We start from the raw sequence: 20,486 nt of genomic DNA, 5'->3' as shown, positions 1-20,486 counted from the left end.
ACAGGCGCTTATACGATGCAGTTTTGAGTGCTGGCATGGAAGAAAAAAAGGTATAGCGCCCGGTGCAAGAAGTGGAGTCGATGCCAGGACACATCCTGGGCTTAGCTGGGAATTAGAAAAAACGGCTGGGAAATTGGGTGTAACGACCAGGGATTTGATCCTAGCGCCTAGGCTAAGCGCCCCTATTGTAGGTGCCCTTAAATGCCTTAGCAATTCAATGTTGGAAATATGCCCTAGAGGCAATAATAAAATGGTTATTATTATATTTCCTTATTCATGATAATTGTCTATTGTTCATGCTATAATTGTGTTATTCGGAAATCGTAATACATGTGTGAATACATAGACCACAACACGTCCCTAGTGAGCCTCTAGTTGACTAGCTCGTTGATCAAAAGATAGTCATGGTTTCCTGACTATGGACATTGGATGTCATTGATAACGGGATCACATCATTAGGAGAATGATGTGATGGACAAGACCCAATCCTAAGCATAGCTCAAAGATCGTGTAGTTCGTTTGCTATAGCTTTTCCGAATGTCAAGTATCATCTCCTTAGACCATGAGATTGTGCAACTCCCGGATACCGTAGGAGTGATTTGGGTGTGCCAAACGTCACAACGTAACTGGATGACTATAAAGGTGCACTATGGGTATCTCCGAAAGTGTCTGTTGGGTTGGCACGAATCGAGACTGGGATTTGTCACTCCGTATGACGGAGAGGTATCTCTGGGCCCACTCGGTAATGCATCATCATAATGAGCTCAATGTGACCAAGTGGTTGATCATGGGATCATGCATTACGGTACGAGTAAAGTGACTTGCCGGTAACGAGATTGAACGAGGTATTGGGATACCGACGATCGAGTCTCGGGGAAGTAACGTACCGATTGACAAAGGGAATTGTATACGGGATTGATTGAATCCTCGATATCGTGGTTCATCCGATGAGATCATCGAGGAGCATGTGGGAGCCAACATGGGTATCCAGATCCCGCTGTTGGTTATTGACCGGAGAGTCGTCTCGGTCATGTCTGCGTGTCTCCCGAACCCGTAGGGTCTACACACTTAAGGTTCGGTGACGCTAGGGTTGTTGAGATGTTAGTATGCGGTAACCCAAAAGTTGTTCGGAGTCCCGGATGAGATCCCGGACGTCACAAGGAGTTCCGGAATGGTCCGGAGGTGAATAATTATATATAGGAAGTCCAGTTTCGGCCATCGGGAAAGTTTCGGGGGTCACCGGTATTTTACCGGGACCACCGGGTGGGGCCACCTATCCCGGAGGGCCCCATGGGCTGAAGTGGGGAAGGGAACCAGCCCCTGGTGGGCTCGTGCGCCCCCCTTGGGCCTCCCCCTGCACCTAGGGTTGGAAACCCTAGGGGTGGGGGGCGCCCCACTTGGCTTGGGGGGCAAGCCACCCCCCTTGGCCACCGCCCCCCTTGAGATTCAATCTCTAGGGCCGGCGCTCCCCTAGGGGCCCTATATATAGGGGGGGGGGGGAGGGAGGGCAGCCGCACCCTAGCCCCTGGCGCCTCCCTCTCCCTCCCGTGACACCTCTCCCTCTCGTTGAGCTTGGCGAAGCCCTGCCGAGATCATCGCTGTTTCCACCACCACGCCGTCGTGCTGCTGGATCTCCATCAACCTCTCCTTCCCCCTTGCTGGATCAAGAAGGAGGAGACGTCTTCCCAACCGTACGTGTGTTGAACGCGGAGGTGCCGTCCGTTCGGCGCTAGGTCATCGGTGATTTGGATCACGACGAGTACGACTCCATCAACCCCATTCTCTTGAACGCTTCCGCTCGCGATCTACAAGGGTATGTAGATGCACTCCCCTTTCCCTCATTGCTAGATAACTCCATAGATTGATCTTGGTGATGCGTAGAAAATTTTAAATTCTGCTACGTTCCCCAACAGTGGCATCATGAGCTAGGTCTATGCGTAGTTTCTATGCACGAGTAGAACACAAGTTGTTGTGGGCGTCGATTTTGTCAATTTGCTTGCCGTTACTAGTCTTATCTTGATTCGGTGGCATCGTGGGATGAAGCGGCCCGGACCGACCTTACACGTACGCTTACGTGAGACTGGTTCCACCGACTGACATGCACTAGTTGCATAAGGTGGCTAGCGGGTGTCTGTCTCTCCCACTTTAGTCGGATCGGATTCGATGAAAAGGGTCCTTATGAAGAGTAAATAGAAATTGGCATATCACGTTGTGGTTTTGGCGTAGGTAAGAAACGTTTTTGCTAGAAACCTATAGCAGCCACGTAAAAACTTGCAACAACAATTAGAGGACGTCTAACTTGTTTTTGCAGCATGTGCCGTGTGATGTGATATGGCCAAAAGGATGTGATGTATGAGATTGATCATGTTCTTGTAATAGGAATCACGACTTGCATGTCGATGAGTATGACAACCGGCAGGAGCCATAGGAGTTGTCTTAATTTATTTATGACCTGCGTGTCAACATAAACGTCATGTAATTACTTTACTTTATTGCTAAAGCGTTAGCCATAGTAGTAGAAGGAATAGATGACGAGACAACTTCAAGAAGACACGATGATGTAGATCATGGTGTCATGCCGGTGACAACGATGATCATGGAGCCCCGAAGATGGAGATCAAAAGGAGCAAATGATATTGGCCATATCATGTCACTATTTGATTGCATGTGATGTTTATCATGTTTTACATCTTATTTGCTTAGAACGACGGTAGCTTAAATAAGATGATCCCTCGTAATAATTTCAAGAAAGTGTTTCCCCTAACTATGCACCGTTGCGAAGGTTCGTTGTTTCGAAGCACCACGTGATGATCGGGTGTGATAGATTCTAATGTTCGAATACAACGGGTGTAAGCTAGATTTACACACGCAATACACTTAGGTTGACTTGACGAGCCTAGCATCTACAGACATGGCCTCGGAACACGGAAGACCGAAAGGTCGATCATGAGTCGTATAGAAGATACGATCAACATGAAGATGTTCACCGATGTTAACTAGTCCGTCTCACGTGATGATCGGACACGGCCTAGTTGACTCAGATCATGTTTCACTTAGATGACTAGAGGGATGTCTATCTGAGTGGGAGTTCATTGAATAATTTGATTAGATGAACTTAATTATCATGAACTTAGTCTAAAATCTTTACAATATGTCTTGTAGATCAAATGGCCCACGTTGTCCTCAACTTCAATGCGTTCCTAGAGAAAACCAAGCTGAAAGATGATGGCAGCAACTATACGGACTGGGTCCGGAACCTGAGGATCATCCTCATAGCTGCCAAGAAAGATTATGTCCTAGAAGTACCGCTAGGTGACGCACCCATCCCAGAGAACCAAGACGTTATGAATGCTTGGCAGTCACGTGCTGATGATTACTCCCTCATTCAGTGCAGCATGCTTTATAGTTTAGAACTGGGGCTCCAAAAGCGTTTTGAGCAACACGAAGCATATGAGATGTTCGAAGAGCTGAAAATGGTTTTCCAAGCTCATGCCCGGGTCGAGAGATATGAAGTCTCCAACAAGTTCTTCAGTTGTAAAATGGAGGAAAATAGTTCTGTCAGTGAGCACATACTCAAAATGTCTGGGTTGCATAAGCGCTTGACTCAGCTGGGAGTTAATCTCCCGGATGACGCGGTCATTGACAGAATCCTTCAGTCGCTTCCACCGAGCTACAAGAGCTTTGTGATGAACTTCAATATGCAGGGGATGGAAAAGACCATTCCTGGGGTATATTCAATGCTGAAATCAGCGGAGGTGGAGATCAAAAAGGAACATCAAGTGTTGATGGTTAATAAAACCACTAAGTTTAAGAAAGGCAAGGGTAAGAAGAACTTCAAGAAGTACGGCAAGGGGGTTGCCGCGCCCGGTAAGCAAGCTGTCGGGAAGTAGCCTAAGAATGGACCTAAGCCCGAGACTGAGTGTTTTTATTGCAAGGGAAGTGGTCACTGGAAGCGGAACTGCCCCAAATACTTAGCGGACAAGAAGGCCGGCAACACTAAAGGTATATGTGATATACATGTAATTGATGTGTACCTTACCAGTACTCATAGTAGCTCCTGGGTATTTGATACTGGTGCGGTTGCTCACATTTGTAACTAAAGCAGGAGCTGCGGAATAAGCGGAGACTGGCGAAGGACGAGGTGACGATGCGCGTCGGGAATGGTTCCAAGGTCGATGTGATCGCCGTCGGCACGCTGCCTCTACATTTACCTACGGGATTAGTTTTAAACCTCAATAATTGTTATTTAGTGCCAGCTCTGAGCATGAACATTGTATCAGGATCTCGTTTAATTCGAGATGGCTACTCATTTAAATCCGAGAATAATGGTTGTTCTATTTATATGAGAGATATGTTTTATGGTCATGCCCCGCTGGTGAATGGTTTATTCTTAATGAATCTCGAGCGTAATGTTACACATATTCATAGTGTGAATACCAAAAGATGTAGGGTTGATAATGATAGTCCCACATACTTGTGGCACTACCGCCTTGGTCACATAGGTGTCAAACGCATGAAGAAGCTCCATGCGGATGGACTTTTGGAGTCTCTTGATTACGAATCATTTGACACGTGCGAACCATGCCTCATGGGTGAAATGACCAAGACTCCGTTCTCAGGAACAATGGAGCGAGCAACCAACTTATTGGAAATCATACATACTGATGTGTGCGGTCCAGTGAGCGTTGAGGCTCGCGGTGGCTATCGTTATGTTCTCACCCTCACTGATGACTTGAGTAGATATGGGTATGTCTACTTAATGAAACATAAGTCTGAGACCTTTGAAAAGTTCAAGGAATTTTAGAGTGAGGTTGAGAATCAACGTGACAGAAAAATCAAATTCTTGCGATCAGATCGTGGGGGAGAATACTTGAGTCACGAATTTGGCACACACTTAAGGAAATGTGGAATAGTTTCACAACTCACGCCACCTGGAACACCTCAGCGTAATGGTGTGTCCGAACATCGTAATCGCACTCTATTGGATATGGTGCGATCTATGATGTCCCTTACCGATCTACCGTTGTCATTTTGGGGCTATACTTTAGAGACTGCCGCATTCACTTTAAATAGGGCTCCGTCGAAATCCGTTGAGACGACACCGTATGAATTATGGTTTGGGAAGAAACCTAAGCTGTCGTTTCTAAAAGTTTGGGGATGCGATGCTTATGTCAAGAAACTTCAACCTGAAAAGCTCGAACCCAAGTCGGAAAAATGCGTCTTCATAGGATACCCTAAAGAAACTATTGGGTATACCTTCTACCTCAGATCCGAAGGCAAGATCTTTGTTGCCAAGAATGGATCCTTTCTAGAGAAATAGTTTCTCTCGAAAGAAGTAAGTGGGAGGAAAGTAGAACTAGATGAAGTGTTGCCTCTTGAACCGGAGAGTGGCGCAGCTCAAGAAAATGTTCCTGAGGTGCCTGCACCGACTAGAGAGGAAGTTAATGATGATGATCATGAAACTTCAGATCAAGTTGCTACTGAACTTCGTAGGTCCACAAGGACACGTTCCGCACCAGAATGGTACGGCAACCCTGTCTTGGAAATCATGTTGTTAGACAATGGTGAACCTTCGAACTATGAAGAAGCGATGGCGGGCCCAGATTCCGACAAATGGCTGGAAGCCATGAAATCCGAGATAGGATCCATGTATGAAAACGAAGTATGGACTTTGACTGACTTGCCCAATGATCGGCGAGCCATAGAAAATAAATGGATCTTTAAGAAGAAGACAGACGCGGATGGTAATGTGACCATCTATAAAGCTCGGCTTGTCGCTAAGGGTTATCGACAAGTTCAAGGGGTTGACTATGATGAGACTTTCTCACCCGTAGCGAAGCTGAAGTCCATCCGAATCATGTTAGCAATTGCCGCATTCTATGATTATGAGATATGGCAAATGGACGTCAAAACAGCATTCCTTAATGGTTTCCTTAAGGAAGAATTGTATATGATGCAGCCGGAAGGTTTTGTCGATCCTAAGAATGCTGACAAGGTATGCAAGCTCCAACGCTCGATCTATGGGCTGGTGCAAGCATCTCGGAGTTGGAACATTCGTTTTGATGAGATGATCAAAGCGTTTGGGTTTACGCAGACTTATGGAGAAGTCTGCATTTACAAGAAAGTGAGTGGGAGCTCTGTAGCATTTCTCATATTGTATGTGGATGACATACTATTGATGGGAAATGATATAGAATTCTTGGAAAGCATAAAGGCCTACTTGAACAAGTGTTTTTCAATGAAGGATCTTGGAGAAGCTGCTTACATATTAGGCATCAAGATCTATAGAGATAGATCGAGACGCCTCATTGGTCTTTCACAGAGTACGTACCTTGACAAGATATTGAAGAAGTTCAATATGGATCAGTCAAAGAAGGGGTTCTTGCCTGTATTGCAAGGTACGAGATTGAGCACGGCTCAATGCCCGACCACGGCAGAAGATAGAGAAAAGATGAGTGTCGTACCCTATGCCTCGGCCATAGGGTCTATCATGTATGCTATGCTGTGTACCAGACCTGATGTAAACCTTGCCGTAAGTTTGGTAGGAAGGTACCAAAGTAATCCCGGCATGGAACACTGGACAGGGGATAAGAATATCCTGAAGTACCTGAAGAGGACTAAGGATATGTTTCTCGTTTATGGAGGTGACGAAGAGCTCGTCGTAAAGGGTTACGTCGATGCTAGCTTCGACACAGATCTGGATGACTCTAAGTCACAAACCGGATACGTGTATATTTTGAATGGTGGGGCAGTAAGCTGGTGCAGTTGCAAGCAAAGCGTTGTGGCGGGATCTACATGTGAAGCGGAGTACATGGCAGCCTCGGAGGCAGCACAAGAAGCAATCTGGGTGAAGGAGTTCATTACCGACTTAGGAGTCATTCCCAATGCGTCGGGCCCGATGACTCTCTTCTGTGACAACACTGGAGCTATTTCCCTTGCCAAGGAGCCCAGGTTTCACAAGAAGACCAGGCATATCAAGCGTCGCTTCAACTCCATTCATGAAAGTGTTCAAAATGGAGACATTGATATTTGTAAAGTACATATGGACCTGAATGTGGCAGATCCGTTGACTAAACCTCTCCCTAGAGCAAAACATGATCAACACCAGGACTCTATGGGTGTTCGATTCATCACAATGTAACTAGACTATTGATTCTAGTGCAAGTGGGAGACTGTTGGAAATATGCCCTAGAGGCAATAATAAAATGGTTATTATTATATTTCCTTGTTCATGATAATTGTCTATTGTTCATGCTATAATTGTGTTATCCGGAAATCGTAATACATGTGTGAATACATAGACCACAACACGCCCCTAGTGAGCCTCTAGTTGACTAGCTCGTTGATCAAAAGATAGTCATGGTTTCCTGACTATGGACATTGGATGTCATTGATAACGGGATCACATCATTAGGAGAATGATGTGATGGACAAGACCCAATCCTAAGCATAGCTCAAAGATCGTGTAGTTCGTTTGCTATAGCTTTTCCGAATGTCAAGTGTCATCTCCTTAGACCATGAGATTGTGCAACTCCCGGATACCGTAGGAGTGCTTTGGGTGTGCCAAACGTCACAACGTAACTGCGTGACTATAAAGGTGCACTACGGGTATCTCCGAAAGTGTCTGTTGGGTTGGCACGAATCGAGACTGGGATTTGTCACTTCGTATGACGGAGAGGTATCTCTGGGCCCACTCGGTAATGCATCATCATAATGAGCTCAATGTGACCAAGTGGTTGATCACGGGATCATGCATTACGGTACGAGTAAAGTGACTTGCCCGTAACGAGATTGAACGAGGTATTGGGATACCGACGATCGAGTCTCGGGCAAGTAACGTACCGATTGACAAAGGGAATTGTATACGGGATTGATTGAATCCTCAACATCGTGGTTCATCCGATGAGATCATCGAGGAGCATGTGGGAGCCAACATGGGTATCCAGATCCCGCTGTTGGTTATTGACCGGAGAGTCGTCTTGGTCATGTCTGCGTGTCTCCCGAACACGTAGGGTCTACACACTTAAGGTTCGGTGACGCTAGGGTTGTTGAGATGTTAGTATGCGGTAACCCTAAAGTTGTTTCGGAGTCCCGGATGAGATCCCGGACGTCACGAGGAGTTCCGGAATGGTCCGGAGGTGAAGAATTATATATAGGATGTCCAGTTTCGGCCATCAGGAAAGTTTCGGGGTCACCGGTATTGTATCGGGACCACCGGAAGGGCCCCGGGGGTCCACCGGGTGGGGCCACCTATCCCGGAGGGCCCCATGGGCTGAAGTGGGGAAGGGAACCAGCCCCTGGTGGGCTGGTGCACCCCCCTTGGGCCTCCCCCTGCGCCTAGGGTTGGAAACCCTAGGGGTGGGGGTGCCCCACTTGGCTTGGGGGGCAAGCCACCCCCCTTGGCCGCCGCCCCCCCCCTTGAGATTCAATATCTAGGGCTGGCGCCCCATAGGGGCCCTATATATAGTGGGGGGATGGAGGGCAGCCGCACCCTAGCCCCTGGCGCCTCCCTCTCCCTCCCGTGACACCTCTCCCTCTCGCTGAGCTTGGCGAAGCCGTGCCGAGATCACCGCTGTTTCCATCACCACGCCGTCGTGCTGCTGGATCTCCATCAACCTATCCTCCCCCTTGCTGGATCAAGAAGGAGGAGACGTCTTCCCAACCGTATGTGTGTTGAACGTGGAGGTGTCGACCGTTCGGCGCTAGGTCATCGGTGATTTGGATCACGACGAGTACGACTCCATCAACCCCGTTCTCTTGAACGCTTCCGCTCGCGATCTACAAGGGTATGTAGATGCACTCCCCTTTTTCCCTCGTTGCTAGATAACTCCATAGATTGATCTTGGTGATGCGTAGAAAATTTTAAATTCTGCTACGTTCCCCAACACTCAAGTCCACAATGCAAATGTGTTAAGCTTTTGAGTGCTAAGGGCATCTACAACGCGGGCGCTTAGCCCAGGCGCCAGGTTCTGTTTCCCGGCCGATTGGCTCGATTCCTGGTCGATCCCAGGAATTCTCTTGGCGTCGATGCCGCTCCTGTCATCGGGCGCTTGAGCCTTTTTTTCCTGCATGCATCTGTTTTGACGAGAGTCGGGTCCTAGAACGTGTGCTAAAAATATTATCTAAGCGCTCAACCTGGCGCTCCTGCGTTGGAAAGGGAGACTCCTCCACTGATGCTTTTTGATTAATCTTTTTCTTAAATGATGCAAGCGCCCAAATAAGCGTCTATGCATTGAAAATGCCCTGAGCTTTGTGCATTTAATTCGTTGCAGACTCAGAATTGTGCTTCCACCTAGGTACACGTGCTTAGCACCGTTTCTTCCTGGGGTCACCAGACTACTCTCTCTTCTTAACTAGCATGCCACAGCATATTTTTTACTTAGTTGGCAACCTTAGCACCTGTACAAGGTGAAGCATTGGGAGGGGCCTAAGGGCATCTCTCCTAACGCAGGCATGTATCAGTCCCTAGGACGGTCTAGACACATTTTCTTTCAGACTAGTCACAATGGGAGTAACTTAACTAGTAACATCACACATTTCAATACAAGATTGCTTATGTGGCAGCTAATTAGTGAGGAGAGAGGGATTTGTGGTAACTTAGATAGTTACTATAACATCACATATTTCAAGGCATAATGAGTCTATAGCCTAATAAATGAACTCTTTCATGATACCACTCATATGTTACTACCCACTATGGAGGTAGTAACATAGACTAGTAACATCGGCAAGTTACTACTCTATGTTACTCCCAACTATGAGCAGTCTCATACACCAGAAATAAACGTGAAGACTTTGCGGGTCTCCACATAGCTGCTACGCCCCCGTTTGATCATGGTGGCTCATAAAAAAATCAACCCACCTCTTCCGTGCTTTCCATCAAACGCTCACACTTTGCTGCGTCGCATTCATGCCGGCTCAGAGCATGTAATGGCCAACATTGATGCCGCGATGAATGGATGGGAGGGCGGCGCAGACGGACATGACCTTTCACTGCCGATCGAGAGAGCGCTGCCCGGCTGAACACACCTCTTCGCCACATTCTAACGGCCACAGATTGCTTGTCTTTCTCCATTAAATACGCGTGTGCATCGAGAAACCAACTCCGGCCACATGTCCGTTCACGAGCCGCCGGCTATTAAACACAACGCCGATTGGCTCCGACCGTCCGCCCTCTATTTAAATGGTGCCTGCCGCCGAGCAAAAATCGCATCACACTCCGCTCTGAAAGGATCGATATAGTTGACTAGATGGGGGGGGGGAATAGGCAACTAACATTTTTTAGCTTTTCTTTACCAACTTAAACTTTACATCAAAGTAGGTTGTTTAGATATGCAACTAGGTGAGCAACCTATATGATGCAACAACAACAAGCACACAAGCAAGCAAGGGATACATCACAATATAAGTTTGCACAAGTAAATGTAAGAGATAACGAAACGTGGAGCCGGAGGAGACGAGGATGTGTTACCGAAGTTCCTTCCCTTTGAGAGGAAGTACGTCTCCTCGGAGCGGTGTGGAGGCACAATGCTCCCTAAGAAGCCACTAGGGCCATCATATTCTCCTCATGCCCTCACACAATGCAAGATGTCGTGATTCCACTATTGGTGCCCTTGGAGGCGGCGACCGAACCATTACAAACAAGGTTGGGGCTATCTCCACAACTCAATTGGAGGCTCCCAACAATACCACGAAGCTTCACCACAATGGAATGTGGCTCCAAGGTGACCTCAACCGTCTAGGGTGCTCAAACACCCAAGAGTAACAAGATCCGTGAGGGATTAGTGGGGGAATCAAATTTCTCTTGGTGGAAGTGTAGATCCGGGCCTTCTCAACCAATCCCTAAAGAATCAACAAGTTTGATTGGCTAGGGAGAGAGATCGGGCAAAAATGAGTTTTGGAGCAAAAAGGAGCTTGGGGGAAAAGAGGTAGGTCAACTTGGAGAAGAAGACATCCTTTTATAATGGGGGAATCAATCCAACCGTTACCCCCCCCCTCTTCAGCCCGCACAGAGCGGTATTACTGCTCAGTGGGGCGGTACTACCGCGGTGACTGAGAATAGAGCCATCAGAGGAGGAATGAAAGAGAGAGGGGGTGTTTGGGCGGCACTAATAGCGGTGGTAGCCGCGGTACTACCGCTCAAGGGTGGTACTACCGCTGCTACTGCCGCTACTAGTGCCTCTTAACCCGACACGATGAGAGCACCCTTGAATCGAGGCGGTAGCAGTGCCAACCAAGGATGGTACTGCCGCTTGAGGTCCATGGGCGGTACTACCGCGAGCACCTCACAACCTCCACTCTCGATGAACCGACAAACTCCAAGGAGGGGAAAGGAGCTGGGGGTGCAAAGATGAAGTGTACATGTTGATTCCATCCTAGCATTTCCAATGCGAACCCCCTCTTGATAGTACGGTGTCTCCTACGACTCAAGTCCACCAGAACCGAAACAAAAGAAACTACACCGTCTTCACATAAAGCTCCGAGGGGAAAGAGTCATCCCGTGCCAATGAATGAATCTCTGAAATACTCAATGCACACGATTAGTCCGCAAAAGCATTGTCATCAATCACCAAAACTACTTAGAGAGAGACATGCCCTAACACGCTCCCATCTTCTCCTTGCACCATTTTCTTCACAATCTCCATGGCATCCAAGGAGCAGGAAGAGGAGTTCTTCGGCATAACAGCCAGCTGGGTGGCCCGTCGAGACTGCCGAATATGAGCAAGGCAACGCTCTGCTCCACCACCCTCGACGATACAGGCGGATACATCCCAACTCAACGATGCAGAATTTCCAAACCGGTACGTCGTAACAACTCGCCACTCCAAGCCAGCTTGCCGAGGAGCGGCTAGTTGCACCAGGCCGACACGTGGGGGAGCACGGCGGCACGAGCATCGTGGCTTCCATGGACGACGTTGTTCGTACCGCTACTCTCGTGCTCGGGACTGTGCCATACCTCGTCAACGTACGCGTAACTGCACCCTACCGGCGAGGAAAGAAGTCGGCTTTGCAGAGATCGAAGAAACGATGGCCAGCACGTCTGCGGCTGCCGTCATCATCGAGGAGAAGTAGAACACGGGAGGCCGCTGAAGGAAATATGCCCTAGAGGCAATAATAAAGTTGTTATTTATATTTTCTTATATCATGATAAATGTTTATTATTCATGCTAGAATTGTATTAACCGGAAACTTAGTACATGTGTGACTACATATACAAACAAAGTGTCACTAGTTTGCCTCTACTTAACTAGCTCGTTGAATCAATGATGGTTATGTTTCCTAACCATAGACATGAGTTGTCATTTGATTAGTGAGGAAGCTAATGATGATGATCATGTAACTTCAGATCAAGTTACTACCGAACCTCGTAGGTCAACCAGAGTGAGATCCGCACCAGAGTGGTACGGTAATCCTGTTCTGGAGGTCATGTTAATTGACCATGACGAACCTACGAACTATGAGGAAGCGATGATGAGCCCAGATTCCATGAAATGGCTTGAGGCCATGAAATCTGAGATAGGATCCATGTATGAGAACAAAGTATGGACTTTGGTTGACTTGCCCGATGATCGGCAAGCCATAGAAAATAAAGGGATCTTGAAGAGGAAGACAGACGCTCATAGTAGTGTTACTATCTACAAAGCTAGACTTGTCGAAAAAGGTTTTTGACAAAGTTTAAGGTGTTGACTATGGTGAGATTTTCTCACTTGTAGCGATGCTTAAGTCTGTCTGAATCATGTTAGCAAATTGCCGCATTTTATGAAATCTGGTAAATGGATAAACAAAACTGCATTCCTCAAAGGATTTATTAAAGAAAGAGTTGTATATGATGCAACCAGAAGGTTTTGTCAATCCTAATGGTGCTAAAAAATATGCAAGCTCCAGCGATCCATCTATAGACTGGTGCAAGCATCTCGGAGTTGGAATATACGCTTTGATAAGTTGATCAAAGCATATAGTTTTATACAGACTTGCGGTGAAACATGTATTTACAAGAAAGTGAGTGGGAGCACTACAGCATTTCTGATAAGTATATGTAAATGACATATTGTTGATCGGAGATAATGTAGAATTATTCTGTAAAGCATAAAGGAGTGTTTAAAAGGAGTTTTTCAAAGAAAGACCTCGGTGAAGCTGCTTACATATTGAGCATCAAGATCTATAGAGATAGATCAAGACGCTTGATAAGTTTTTTCAATGAGTACATACCTTGACAAGATTTTGAAGTAGTTTAAAATGGAACAGTCAAAGAAAGAGTTCTTGCCTGTGTTACAAGGTATGAAATTGAGTAAGACTTAAAGCCCGACCACGGCAGAAGATAGAAAGAGAATGAAAGTCATTCCCTATGCCTCAGCCATAGGTTCTATAAAGTATGCCATACTGTGTACCAGATCTATTGTATACCCTACACTATTTTTTTGGTAAGGGAGTACAATAGTGATCTAGGAGTATATCACTAGACAGCGGTCAAAATTATCCTTAGTGGAATAAGGATATGTTTCTCGATTATGGAGGTGACAAAAAGATTTGTCATAAAGGATTACGTCGATGCAAATTTTGACACTGATCCAGATGACTCTAAATCTCAATCTGGATACATATTGAAAGTGGGAGCAATTAGCTAGAGTAGCTCCATGCAGAGCATTATTGACATAGAAATTTGCAAAATACTTACGGATCTCAATGTGGCAGACCCGTTGACTAAACTTCTCTCATAAGCAAAACATGATCACACCTTAGTACTCTTTGGGTGTTAATCACATAGCGATGTGAACTAGATTATTAACTCTAGTAAACCCTTTGGGTTTTGGTCACATGTCGATGTGAACTATGGGTGTTAACCACATAAAGATATGAACTATTGATGTTAAATCACATGGCGATGTGATCTAGATTATTGACTCTAGTGCAAGTGGGAGACTGAAGGAAATATGCCCTAGAGGCAATAATAAAGTTATTATTTATTTCCTTATATCATGATAAATGTTTATTATTCATGCTAGAATTGTATTAACCGGAAACATGATACATGTGTGAATACATAGACAAATAGAGTGTCACTAGTATGCCTCTACTTGACTAGCTCGTTGATCAAAGATGGTTATGTTTCCTAGCCATAGACAAAGAGTTGTCATTTGATTAACGGGATCACATCATTAGGAGAATGATGTGATTGACTTGACCCATTCCGTTAGCTTAGCACTTGATCGTTTAGTTTGTTGCTATTGCTTTCTTCATGACTTATACATGTTCCTATGACTATGAGATTATGCAACTCCCGTTTACCGGAGGAACACTTTGTGTGCCACCAAACGTCACAACGTAACTGGGTGATTATAAAGGTGCTCTACAGGTGTCTCCGAAGGTACTTGTTGGGTTGGCGTATTTCGAGATTAGGATTTGTCACTCCGATTGTCGGAGAGGTATCTCTAGGCCCACTCAGTAATGCACATCACTATAAGCCTTGCAAGCATTGCAACTAATGAGTTAGTTGCGGGATGATGTATTACGGAACGAGTAAAGAGACTTGCCGGTAACGAGATTGAACTAGGTATTGAGATACCGACGATCAAATCTCGGGCAAGTAACATACCGATGACAAAGGGAACAATGTATGTTGTTATGCGGTTTGACCGATAAAGATCTTCGTAGAATATGTAGGAGCCAATATGAGCATCCAGGTTCCGCTATTGGTTATTGACCGGAGACGTGTCTCGGTCATGTCTACATAGTTCTCGAACCCGTAGGGTCCGCACGCTTAACGTTTCGATGACAGTTATCTTATGAGTTTATGAGTTTTGATGTACCGAAGGTTGTTCGGAGTCCCAGATGTGATCATGGACATGACGAGGAGTCTCGAAATGGTCGAGACATGAAGATTGATATATTGGACGACTATATTCGGACACCGGAATGGTTCCGGGGGTTATCGGATATATACCGGAGTACCGGGGGGTTACCGGAACCCCCCTGGGGGTTATTGGGCCTCATGGGCCCAAAGTGGTGAAAGAGCAGAGGCAGAAGGAGGTGGCGCGTGGCCCCCCTTGCCCCAATCCGAATTGGGAAAGGGGAGGGGGCGCGGCCCCCCTTCTCCTTCCTTCTCTCCACCTCCCCCTTCCCCCTTCTCCTAGTTGGAATAGGAAAGGGGGGCAAAACCTACTTGGAGTAGGATTGCCCCCCCCCCTTGGGCGCGCCTCCTCCTCTTGGTCGGCCCCCTCCTCCTCCCCCCCTTTATATACGGAGGAGGGGGCACCCCATAGACACAACAATTGATCAAGTTGATCTTTTAGCCGTGTGCAGTGCCCCCCTCCACCATAGTCCACCTCGACAATACTATAGCAGATCTTAGGAGAAGCCCTGCGTTGGTAGAACATCAACATCGTCACCACGCCGTCGTGCTGACGAAACTCTCCCTCAACACTCGGCTGGATCGGAGTTCGAGGGACGTCATCGGGTTGAACGTGTGCTGAACTCAGAGATGTCGTACGTTCGGTACTTGATCGGTCGGATCATGAGGACGTACGACTACATCAACCGCGTTGTGCTAACGCTTCCGCTTTCGGTCTACGAGGGTACGTGGACAACACTCTCCCCTCTCGTTGCTATCCATCACCATGATCTTGCGTGTGCGTAGGAATTTTTTTGAAAGTACTATGTTCCCCAACAGGAACCAATATGAACACCCAGGTTCCGTTATTGGTTATTGACCGAAGACATGTCTCGGTCATGTCCACATAGTTCTCGAACCCGTAGGGTCCGCACGCTTAACGTTCGGTGACGATCGGTATTACGAGTTTATGTGTTTTGATGTACCGAAGGTATTTTGGAGTCCCGGAATTGATCACGGACATGACAAGGAGTCTTGAAATAGTCGAGACATAAAAATCGATATATTGGAAGCCTACGTTTGGACATCGAAATGGTTCCGGATGAGTTCGGGCATGTTCCGGAGTACGAGGAGGTTACCGGAACCCCCCGGGGAGTATATGGGCCTTATTGGCCCTTAGTGGAAAAGAGGAGAGGAAGTAAAAGGTGGGAAGCGCGCCCCCTAGCCCAATCCGAATTGGGAGGGGGCTGGGCCCCCCTTTCCTTTCTCCTCTCCTCCCCTTCCTTCTCTCCTACTCCTACTACATGGAAGGGGGAATCCTACTCCCGGTGGGAGTAGGACTCCCCTAGGGCGCGCCATTGATAACCCACAAGTATAGGGGATCAATTGTAGCCTCTTTCGATAAGTAAGAGTGTCGAACCCAACGAGGAGCTAAAGGTAGAACAAATATTCCCTCAAGTTCTATCGACCACCGATACAACTCTACGCACGCTTGACGTTCGCTTTACCGGAAACAAGTATGAAACTAGAATTACTTTGTAGGTGTTTTTTTGGGTAAGCTTACAAGAAAGTAAAGAGTGAGAAAATAAAAGCTAGGGGCTGTTTAGATGAAGACACAACTAAATTAGTTTTAGTAAAGAGCTTTTGTCAACAAGAAAGTTATTTGTCCCTAGGCAATCGATAACTAGACCGGTAATCATTATTGCAATTTTATTTGAGGGAGAGGCATAAGCTAACATACTTTCTCTACTTGGATCATATGCACTTATGATTGGAACTCTAGCAAGCATCCGCAACTACTAAAGATTCATTAAGGTAAAACCCAACCATAGCATTAAAGTATCAAGTCCCCTTTATCCCATACGCAAACAACCTACTTACTCGGGTCTGTGCTTCTGTCACTCACGCCACCCACCATAAGCAAATCATAAGCATATTGCAAACCCTACAGCGGGAATCCCTCACGTTTGCGCGACACGGAGAGCACCATAGGACAGCACCAATAATAAAACATACAACTCAAACCAATCTTGATCATCAAGTAGCCATTAGGACAAAACAGATCTACTCAAACATCATAGGATAGCCATACATCATTGGGAAATAATATATAGTGTTGAGCACCATTTTTAAGTAGAGATTACATCGCGTAAGAGAGAGGTTACACTGCTGCATAGAGGGGGGAAGAGTTGGTGATGATGGCGGTGAAGTTGTTGGTGAAGATGGTGGTGATGATGATGGCCCCGGCAGCGCTCCGGCGCCACCGGAAGCAAGGGGGAGAGGGCCCCCTTCTTCTTCTTCTTCCTTGACCTCCTCCCTAGATGGGAGAAGGGTTTCCCCTCTGGTCCTTGGCTCCCATGGCGTGGGAGGGGCGAGAGCCCCTCCGAGATTGGATCTATCTCTCTGTCTCTCTCTGTTTATGTGTTTTGTCCTCGCTCTGTTTCACCGTTTCGTGTATATATGGAGATCCGTAACTCCGATTGGCCTGAAACCTTCGCCATGATTTTTTTCCGAATATTAGCTTTCTTACGGCAAAAGAAGAGCGTCAACCGCCTTACGGTGGACTCACGAGGGTAGGGGGCGCGCCTGCAGGCGCGCCCCCCTGCCTCGTGACCACCTCGGGCACTGGTTCGCGTTGATTTTCCTTCCAAATTTTCCATATTTTCCAAAAATAAGCTCCGTCCGTTTTTATCCCGTTTGGACTCCGTTTGATATGGATATTCTGCGAAACCAAAAACATGCAACAGACAGGAACTGGCACTGGGCACTGGATCAATATGTTAGTCCCAAAAATAATATAAAAAGTTGCCAAAAAGTATATGAAAGTTGAATAATATTGGCATGGAACAATCAAAAATTATAGATACGACGGAGACGTATCAGCCATAGAGAGGGCCGGCCCCTCCCCTCCTCCACTCCTTTATATACGGGGGAAGGGGGCACCCCATAAATACACAAGTTGATCATTGATCTTTTAGCCGTGTGCGGTGCCCCCCTTCGCCATAATCCACCTTGGTAATATCGTAGTGGTGCTTAGGCGAAGCCCTGTTCTAGTAGAAATATCATGACTGTCATCACGCCGTCGTGCTGAAGAAGCTCTCCCTCGAAGCTCTACTGGATCGTGAGTTTGCGGGACGTCACCGAGCCGAACGTGTGCAGATCGCAGAGGTGTCGTACCTTCGGTGCTAGATCAGTCGATCGTGAAGACGTACGACTACATCAACCGCTTTGTCATAACGCTTCCTCTTATGGTCTATGAGGGTACGTAGACAATACTCTCCCCTCTCGTTGCTATGCATCACCATGATCTTGCGTGTGCGTATGATTTTTTTGAAATTACTGTGTTTCCCAACAGCCGCCGCCGCTTGGGTCCCATGAAGGCCACCAACGTGGCGACGCCGGCGTACACAGCCAACGTCTTGCCCGGTAGTAGGCCATCATAGTCCCCTTCCCCTCCGGCGGAAGCACATTGTGCGGGTTCCACTCGGATGAGCGGTGCTGTCGAACATGGGGAAGCGATCCACCCGTTGCGCTGAAGCATATACTCTAGGGCTCATGATAGTCCGGCAGCGGGCTGCCGGACATGGGGAAGACAATGGAGATCCTCCGGCGACAGCCGTAGACTAGTCAAGGGTATCTGTGTCGTGCACATGGATATCCGTTGTAGACTAGTTTTACCTTACTTGGGTATAGTTTTAGTTCAAAAATGCCCAAAATGTAATGAATGTCGTTCGGTTTATATGAAATCCATCGTGTTTACATGAATTTCGTCCACTTGGTTCAAAAAGTTGTTGAAATGTATGCGGACAGTGTTGGATGGTTGTCTCCCTCATCCGTGTCTGCAAACTGGGCCCCTTGTCTATGGGCGGATGCAGGGGAGGGGGGATTTTGCGTTTCGCCGCTGGAGATGCCCTAACAGTGCCAATGGGCTCATCAGATGAGCTATAATTTTTTCTTTTTCCACTAGGCAATTGGCCCTGCGTTGCAAAGGATAAAAATATTCTAGTATTTTAGCTTGTGGTTTACTAGTTCATATTAATATGATTGTGTAGATAAATATTGACAAAGTCCTGCCTATGATTTATCTACCCATATCGTAAAACTTTATTTTGTATTCACTTAGTGGCTTATCAAAGAGAACGCAAGTTTATTCGGTAAGCTAATAAAGGTGAGACAGTTAAGGCATTGCAATACGTTAGCTTGTGATTTACTTGCTCATATTAGGCCTCATTTGGCCGCAAGGGCAAAGTATCCCAGGGTAGTAATCCCACGGTGGGGATTTAACTGGTCATAGTAGATCCTCTCCCACCACGTGAAGACCCCCACGTGAATTTGGAGATAAGCGGGAGGGGAGGGAATCTCGTTCAGAAAAATATCAGGTAAGATCCAGAATATAGCATCACAGCATCTGGGGGAGAGGAGGTGGAAGAGGAGGCGGAGGGAACTAACCTTGGCCGAAGGAGGAGGAAGACAAACGTCGGGTTGTCCTAGTCGTCGGACGAGACAGAGATTTGGGGAGAGTGGATCTTGGTGGAAGCAGAAGTACGGCCGCCGGGTCGCTGCTGTCGTTGTCGCCGGAAGGCAGAGGAACTTGTAGGTGTAGCGTTTGGCGAGTCGTCACCGGAGGGAGGCAGAGGCGCTGTTCCAGATCGCCGGAGAAGCTTGAGCGGCGTCACCGCCTCTCGGTCGCGAGAGCGAGCCGAGGTTTTCCTTCCCGGCCTATTTCGTCATGGAATTCTCACCCAGGAAAAGGCCGTGGAAAGGGCCGCGGTGCCTCCCACACGTGGCCGTCCAAATGTCACGCTCGGTTTGTTGGAAATATGCCCTAGAGGCAATAATAAACTAGTTATTATTATATTTCCTTGTTCATGATAATCGTTTATTATCCATGCTAGAATTGTATTGATAGGAAACTCAGATACATGTGTGGATACATAGACAACACCATGTCCCTAGTAAGCCTCTAGTTGACTAGCTCGTTGATCAATAGATGGTTATGGTTTCCTGACCATGGACATTGGATGTCATTGATAACGGGATCACATCATTAGAAGAATGATGTGATGGACAAGACCCAATCCTAAGCCTAGCACAAGATCATGTAGTTTGTATGCTAAAGCTTTTCTAATGTCAAGTATCATTTCCTTAGACCATGAGATTGTGCAACTCCCGGATACCCGTAGGAGTGCTTTGGGTGTGCCAAACGTCACAACGTAACTGGTGGCTATAAAGGTACACTACAGGTATCTCGAAAGTGTCTGTTGGGTTGGCATGAATCGAGACTGGGATTTGTCACTCCGTGTAAACGGAGAGGTATCTCTGGGCCCACTCGGTAGGACATCATCATAATGTGCACAATGTGATCAAGGAGTTGATCACGGGATGATGTGTTACGGAACGAGTAAAGAGACTTGCCGGTAACGAGATTGAACAAGGTATCGGGATACCGACGATCGAATCTCGGGCAAGTATCGTACGCTAGACAAAGGGAATTGTATACGGGATTGATTAAGTCCTTGACATCGTGGTTCATCCGATGAGATCATCGTGGAACATGTGGGAGCCAACATGGGTATCCAGATCCCGCTAGTGGTTATTGGCCGGAGAGGTGTCTCGGTCATGTCTGCATGGTTCCCGAACCCGTAGGGTCTACACACTT

Source organism: Triticum urartu, chromosome 5 (assembly GCF_003073215.2).
Source record: "Triticum urartu cultivar G1812 chromosome 5, Tu2.1, whole genome shotgun sequence".
Classification (NCBI taxonomy): domain Eukaryota; kingdom Viridiplantae; phylum Streptophyta; class Magnoliopsida; order Poales; family Poaceae; genus Triticum; species Triticum urartu.
This window is presented reverse-complemented; position numbering follows the sequence as displayed.